Source organism: Carassius gibelio, chromosome A22 (genome assembly GCF_023724105.1).
Source record: "Carassius gibelio isolate Cgi1373 ecotype wild population from Czech Republic chromosome A22, carGib1.2-hapl.c, whole genome shotgun sequence".
Taxonomy (NCBI): Eukaryota; Metazoa; Chordata; class Actinopteri; order Cypriniformes; family Cyprinidae; genus Carassius; species Carassius gibelio.
Window position 1 is genome coordinate 13,125,749 of NC_068392.1, and position 8,465 is coordinate 13,134,213.

Consider the following 8,465-nt stretch of genomic DNA (forward strand, 5'->3'; position numbering starts at 1 on the left):
GAAGACGAAACATGCTTCGATTGAAACCTAAACGAATTTATTTTGCTTCATATTTCCACTCTGAAGGTGAGTTAGCAAGGTGTTTTCCTCTGAGCTATTAGAAAGTTAATCGTTAACACATTCAGTTCAGAATCAGAGGGTGATTAGATTAGACATGTCCTGTCAGACTAAATGTCTAACAAGTGTCAAGTGAGTCCCACTGAGTCAGGAGCCGCCACAGACTGATGACTATTGAGAAGAAATGATGGGAAAGAAAACAACTAAGCAACTAAGTCTACTAAGAAACAAAAAGGAGAGAAGGTGAAAACAGTAGACTGAAGGAGGTGAGCACAATGTCCTAAAGTGGAAACCAATGCTGATAAAATAGACACAGCACACACACTTCCTTCAAAATTGGGTTTGGTGCGATTTGGTGAGGTAAAAGGAATAATAGAATTCTCTGGAAACTTTCCATTCATTCTGCTCATATCAAAGATTGGGATTCTGTTTTATAACAATGCATTCTGGTTGTGCGTGTTCTTGTTTCATTTTATGTTTGTGTGTGTGTGACAAGCATGAGTTGCATTCCTAACCCCTGACTTTAGCCGTAAGATGGAGAGGAATGTGTGAGGACACACACACACACACACACACACACACACACACACACACACTAAAGCTTCAGCAGGTGAAGAATCTTGAAATCCAGTGTCTATGTAGTTCATGACTGACATTTCAATGAAGATAGAGGGGGGGGAAGGGGTACGAGGTCAGAAGAGCTGATCCGAAAGGGCTGAAATGGAAAGATATAGAAGGCTATCAAGTGGCAGTTTGATTTGTAGGAAAAAGGAAAAGCAAATGAGCGGACATTTGTTATGGTTGTAGTAAAAATAGGCATAGAAAAAAGGGACTATGGGAGTTGAAGTCCCCTGAGAACCCGCCTTGCCAAAGAGAATGAGTTACGGCGCAACCACATCTACCAGTAATGTGTGTGTGGGAAACCTCCATGGAGCACAGAGATGTATGCTTGTACCTTTTCTGTAAGACGGACACGCTTGGACACATGGACACCCACACATACCTCGAGCACCGGCGGTCCATGCCAAGCTGGGATTCCTGCCAAATCCAAAAACCTTTGCTCTCCTTCCCATCCATCCAAGCGTGAGAATAATAAGTTGAACTTCGATCGTGTACAAACACTACACACTTGCTAGCTGGTCAAGCTTTTGACTTGTGGTGCTTTTAAGGAATAGTTCGGAAATGAAAATTTTGTCATCATTTATTCACTTCGATGTCTTTCCAAACCCAACTTTATGTCTTTATTGGAATGCAAAAGGAGAATTGAAAGCATCTTGTACAGATTTCAACTGTATAATATTAATGACATATATGAGAAACTTTTGTCGGACAAGTAAAAGTTAAAATGCATCCAAAATGTAATACTTCCCTATATAGTATGTGATTAACAGTACACTAAAAGAGTAGTATGACCAAATTCATAATATTAAAAAAATAGTAGGCGAAAAGTACACAGATACTACTTCCAAAGAGATTTTGAAATGCGTATTTTATGGGCACTGTATTATCCCAAGAGGCCACAGAAGGGGATTTATGAATGACAGTCAAGTGATGCTGGTAGGTCACATGATAGTAACAACATTGCATCCAAATTTCCTTAATGCTACTTGTAATCATACTACATAGAACATACTTTTTCTGACATCGTAATGTAAGTTCAAATTTAAATGTAGTACCTACTTAGTATATGCAATTTTGGACACATCACGTTTGGGGCAACCAATATACAGAGGCCAATGTTTTATCTTGTGACAAGAAAACCAAACATAGAGGACCAATTTGGTCCCTCATGAATATGTGTTAATCGTTACAACGAAAGATGCATTTTATTCAGGTCACATGGACTGACACTAAGAAAACATGTTGAAATTCATGACTCAAGAAATAAAACATGCATAATATTTGTAAAAAGTTTAACATTTTGAGTAAATTACATGGTTACACCACTTGACATCAAAATATCATTATTAAAATATTTTTTGAAAATGTTCTGAATTAAAAAAAAATAGAAACTATGTTTTCTGAAGCTATTTAATACAATGCAAAGTTGTAGTCAATATGACATATAACAACATACACAAATTATATATATATATATATATATATATATATATATATATATATATATATATATATATATATATATATATATATATATATATATATATATATATATATAGTGGCCACAAATTAAGAATTTGTTTCCATGACTTTTTAATTTATGGCCATTTAGCTAAACTGTGGCAACATTTTATTAATTTATTCCCACATCTTATTAAATTGTTCCATAATTTTAGGTAAATTGTGGCCACATTGTACTAGTTAATTCATTCATTCTTAATTTGTGGCCATAATATCGTCAACCTGATTTCAAAGGAAAACGTAACTATTTTCCAAGGCGTCTTTTCATATGAATTTGTGAAAATGGTATAGAAACAAAATAATAAAAAAAAAAACATGAAGGTCCATCCCTGAACATCAATAGGATGTAAGCAGATCATATGAAAATGTACGAAAGAGATTGTACGAATTTATATGAATTGGCCAACAATTTGCTAAAATGTAAAAGTTACGAATTAATTGTCATGACATTGCCTTGCATCTAGTTTTCCCTGAGTGTGTTCTTTACAAATGCTATTTGTTTTCATGTGTATAATATTCAAACACGTCGTTCCAACTTTGAAATGTGGAGGCATGAATAAGAATAAAGAATTTGGTGTCCCAAAATTTTGGCTCTTTTGAAAGTGAGTAAAAGATGAGCAAGTGAGAAATAATGTGTCTTAAAATGCCATGCAGCATCGGTGCCAGAATGGTGGGACATCTGTAATGGAGCTTGGCAGTGGAGTGACAGCATCAGTTATTTTGTTTTACTCTGCATCATAAGTGGACAAAATATATAAATGTAAGTATAAATGCATTATTGATGGGGTAGGAAAAAACCCTCTGCTCTGTTTCTCCTCTGTCTCTCTCAATTCATGCACTGTTCATCATCCCCAGTGTCTCTGGCTCCTGCAGAGCTTCAGTGTGTCCGGAGGAATTAACAGACCAAGACCTCTGCCACCAGAGACAAGCCCTCAAGCCCTCACAAGAATAACACTGTGTTGCAATGCCTGAGCGAGGAGAAAAAAAATTAAGGGAAATTCCCAGGAGCAGTCCAGACAGTTTACACAAAGAGACACAGACTAGACTTCTCTCACCATCCTCCAATTACTGGCGTTGCGTATTTTCTTATCATACATACACTGTGTGTGTTTGTGTTTGTACAAGTCTCATCTCATCCCTGTAAGCCATTTAATAAGAAGACCCCTGGATGGAAGAAGGAAAGAAGGTGTGGTATTTGAGCATGTTTGTTGTACCTGGAAGGAGTGTTCTTTGCGGCGCGTGTTAAGTCATATAAAAAATGTCTTTACAAAATATTAACTAGCATCCTTGCTTTTCCCTCTGTGTTGGGGAGTAGTATGTAGTGGCGCTGCATAATTTTTCAGTAGCCTGACATTAGCTCATTTATTCTCAAAATAGTGTAAAATTTTCCTATAACAAACCATTTTTTAAACATGTTGTGGTGTAGCATGACAAAACTCCACTGCTGTTATGCTTTGTCACTGTTCATTATGCTAATAGCCTTACAGCTAAGCCAGACTTATTAAAGTCAACTTGAAATCCAAATGAACCTGATTTATTTTAATAGATGCTCCTGGTTTAATTATATATATATATATGTTTGTAATGTTTTGGCAAAATGTAGCATATTGCTTATGATGGTAACAATAGCAAAATGGTTACGTAGGCTACCACTCCTTTAACAAACTTGCATTCAGTTACTATTCTAGTACAGTATGTAACTGACTTTTAACAATTTAAAGGGGGGGGGGGGGGGTGAAATGCTGTTTCATGCATACTGAGTTTTTTACACTGTTAAAGAGTTGGATACCCATGCTAAACATGGACAAAGTTTCAAAAATACCTCTTCCGGTTTGTCACAAGTTTCGGAAAGTTTTTTTCGAGTATGGCTCTGTGTGACGTTAGATGGAGCGGAATTTACTTATATGGGTCCTAAGGGCACGTCTGCCGGGAGAGTGCGCGCTCCCGTATAGCAGAGCAGAGACATTCACTGATCAGAGCGAGAGACCGAATTGTCACAAAAGGAGTGTGTTTTTGGTTGCCAGGGCAAGACAACCCTGCACAGATTAACAAAAAAACAAAAAAACTGCATTAAGGGACCAGTGGATGGAGTTTATTTTTACAGAGCATCAACGGAGTTGTGCAAGTGTTTTTGTTTGTTCCCTGCATTTCGAAGATGCTTGTTTTACAAACAAGGCCCAGTTTGACGCCGGATTTGCATATCGTTTATTTCTTAAGGATAATGCAGTCCCAACGAAAAAGGGTCACGATCGTGTGTTGGAACCACAGGCAGTGAGTAAAACTGCTTCAAATATCTCTGTGTTGTTAACTTAGCTATCGGCGCGTAAGCACATCAAGTAAACAACATGCGATGTTGTCATCAAACTGCACTTTCCACATGTACACCTTAAAAAAAAAAAAAAAGACGACATAAAGTGTAACTTAGTCATTTTCCAAAACCGCTAAGCAAATATATACAGTTTCAATACATACCACATAGAGACGTCGTTGCTGATGCTGCACTTGTTAAATTTCAGCCTCTGGATCTGATTCTGGATCATAAATATACGCTGAATCTGACTGTTAGTCGGTTTGCTTTGGATGATGGTTTTTCCCTCACGGTAAAGTCACAGCTTCCAAACGCTCTCAACGCAAAAGCCTACTGCCGCTCTTGATTCTTTAGCTCCGACCACACGTCACGCCTCCAGTCGGTCGTGTTTTTCTGGGAAAAACGTTACAGAATATCTTTCTCTTATAAATATAATAAAACTAAAGACTTTTTGGAGTTATGAAGGATGCAGTACTAGGTACTCAAGATTAACAGGATATTGAGTGAAAACGAGCATTTCACCCTCCTTTAATAAGTTCTCAATGGATAAAATTAAAGCTGCAGTCGGTAACTTTTGATGCTCTAGCGGTTAATAAACAGAACTGCTTGCATCTTGCGGAAGAACATCGTAGCTGGAACTACTTCTTTCTGTTCATGTCTATGAAGAATCACAAAGGTACTGGGTTACTCTGCCGCGGTACCCCCGAAGCAATCTAAAATAGTCTGAATATAAACACTTATTATAGATGTACCTTAATGATTCAGGACAGGCTAAAAACACGGTTTGGAAAATGGATTCATGGTGTACTCGCTTATTATATACGTTTTGTAAATCTTGAACACAAAAAAAGTTACGGACCGCAGCTCTGATTGGTTGTTTCTTACCGGGATTGGATGAATTTCTGCGAATAGGAGGAGCCAGAGGAGCTTGATTTTTTCACGGATTATCTATCTCATATTCTACTGTCAGGACATAGATAGGTTTCACAAATACATTTTTACAAAAGTTACCTGCTTCAGCTTTAAGTCAGGCATTTATTCTCCTTAAATAATCTGTTTTAGTTAGAAATGATGGAAGTGGAAAAGTGGTAACATTAAGAACTTTACATTGACTCAAAATATCTCTTAAAATGTCCTCTCTCTCAAATGATGTTAATAACAAAACAAAACAAAAATTACCAGAAATAAACCTTTGGTTTAAAAAAACTAAGTTGTTACTTTATAGTTTAGAAATCGAGTTTAAAAAGAAATATTTAAAAAGACAAAAACTAGTAAAATGACAAAAACACAAAATTACAATGAAAACTAAAAGGCTCAAGTTTCAATAGGAGCTTCCTCAGCACCTTGTCTGCATCAGAAGGTAGGTCAGAGAAGACATCAAAGCCTATGCCTTGTTTGGCTGCTAACCAAAACCGATTGTGCATTGTTGCAGGAGCATTTGGGTAGTGGCCAACCAAAGGCTTATCCTAGATAATGCACAAATATGCTTAAAATGCCATAGTTAACGCATAGATTCTACTGTCATACGTCAAACAATATCTGCACTTAAGGACGAAATTTGCATCTGAGCACAGATGAAGAGGTCAAGACTAATGATGCTGCACGACTATCAAGACTTGCTGCATTCAGCATTAAAATAAAGCTTTGTTTTAATATCTATGATCTGACACACTCATGCAGGAACATGCAGACGTGTGTATTGCAGTGTGGAATGCTCTTTGAAACAGCATTGTACAATATCATCTTCATTGTGCAAGTTTTTTTTTTTTTTTTTTTTTTTTTTTTGCATATTTATACTCCGTTTGATAGCGTGCATTAACACAGCTGACAAGTTGCATGTGCGAGCTGAGCATACAAATTATGCACAATTATAAAAATTGAGCTGCGTGCAACTTTTGATGCCGAAAATTGAATTCCGTGATGCATAACTGTACAGATACGTTAGTATGCACGTAAAAATATTATTAGTATATTGAAGTAAACTTTAACCTAAGTTTCCTGTACAACCAGAAACATTTTCCAGGTCTGGAACAGTTCTAAGGTATGAATATAAAATTTCACAGAAAAATACAATTGGATAAATAAATAAACTATTTATCTTGCATTTGCACTAGAAAGCTTCATCTTTTTAAACTGTCTGTGGTAATTCTCTCCTGAAGTTATGAGCGATAAAGATGCCTTTTAATGCCTTAGCACAGGGGTGTAAAACTCAATTCCTGGAGGGTCGGAGCCATACAGAGTTTAGATTAAACCCTAATTAAACACACCTAATCAAGTACTTCAGGCTTACTTGAAAACAATGTGGTATGTGTGTGCCCTCCGGGAATTGAGTTTGACACCCCTGCCTTAGAGTTCTAGAGTATCTCCTAATCCACTCACACAATCACTCAACAGCATGGGCTTCTGTTGTTGTGTGTGTTGTCTTCTGTTGCATCTCCAGTAGTTTGTTAATGTTGTTTTGTTTTCAACTGTGAAACAAGAGTCCAGGAAAGTGTCACCAACTTGTGGACAAACTAATTAGCACAAAAGTACACATGTAACAGAGGCCAACTAGTGAGAGCTGTGCAGGTATACCTCACTCCCTCAATCTCAAGGGGTCTCAAGGGGTTCTTAGCAACTGACATTAGAGGGTGAGCTCTTTAGCGTCCTTGTTAGCACGTCCCACCTCTTATGCCAGAAATTCAGGGGCTAGCATGGTGAGTCCGGCAAGGTTACATGAAGGCCTTTCACAAAGCGGGAACCTTTTCATAGTACAAGATTTAATTGTGTAACTACCCACTTTTGGGAATTTTCATTAACGTTATTCTTCTTTGTTAACGTTGTTGAACGCCTGGCACAAATGACATCGCTGTCAACCTGCTTACGTAACTTCCTAGTACACACTGTCAGTGAGAATGCAACCCTTTAAATGGTACTGGGAAATAGTTTGCGCAAAATCAACCCAGTACTTTAGTACTGTACATTTAGTTCTTTAACTAAAACGGTGTGAATTGCTCTATTGGTGCCGTGACCCGGGTGGGAGTAGGTTTTATTGGGGTGAGTGTATTGGAGGCAATCTAGTGAGTGCTGTGCAGGTAAAACTCACTCCACTGATCTCAAGAGGCACATTAATGACTGACACTAGAGGCTGAGGTCTTTAGTGTACTTGTTAGCATGCTTGCTTCCCATGCTGGAAACACTAGTTCAAATCCCACTCGGAATAAGCATGGTTGAGTAGAATCAAAGAGGTTACACAGATGATAAAAAAAAAAACATGTTGTGCTGGACAATTTTGATAACAAAACTCAATATGTCATGAGTACTGAACAGCTACGTTAGCTTACGCATAAAAACCGAATTCCACTTCGCTGCATACCTCCTCTCCCATTGTTTGTGCACAGCCATGAATGATACCACTAAATGGATTAGAAACCATCATGGGTGCATTCCACTTCACTTTAAGATACAGACTTCCCATCGGGAAATCCCTGCCGCCATGTTGAAATTCCACTTCCACAAATGGAGAACTAAAGTTTATATGGACATACCCTCAAAATAGTTAAAAAAGGTAGGCCTTAAAACCAGGGGCCTCAAGTATAAAACATTTTATAGATTTCATCCTAAAATTCTCAATCATTAAATCATGCATACAGTACAGATAAGTTAGCGTACATGTCATGTAAGCATACTTTGGGCTCTACATAAGTATTCCCAAGGATGATACCAGCAGGTGGGATAAAAACCTTCTAGAACACCCTTTAAAACCACGCCAACCAAGCGTAATGGACAGTAATGGATTGGTTTGCACGACCAAGCGCCACTCACATTTTTCTTCAAAGTAGTTTTAGTTATCATATATATATATATATATATATATATATATATATATATATATATATATATATATATATATATATATTAATAATATATAAATTTTTTAATCCTAAAAAAACATTTTCAAATGTGTAAAACTTTATGC

General features: G+C 37.1%; 1 long non-coding RNA gene across 1 annotated transcript; it reads left to right on the forward strand.

Moving 5' to 3' along the window:
- Nucleotides 1-77: 77 nt before the first annotated feature.
- On the forward strand, nucleotides 78-3,691 carry LOC127942590 (uncharacterized). The gene is made up of 3 exons (XR_008149348.1): nucleotides 78-323; nucleotides 2,854-2,959; nucleotides 3,055-3,691. It is a non-coding gene; the product is annotated as an uncharacterized LOC127942590 (long non-coding RNA).
- Nucleotides 3,692-8,465: the final 4,774 nt, after the last annotated feature.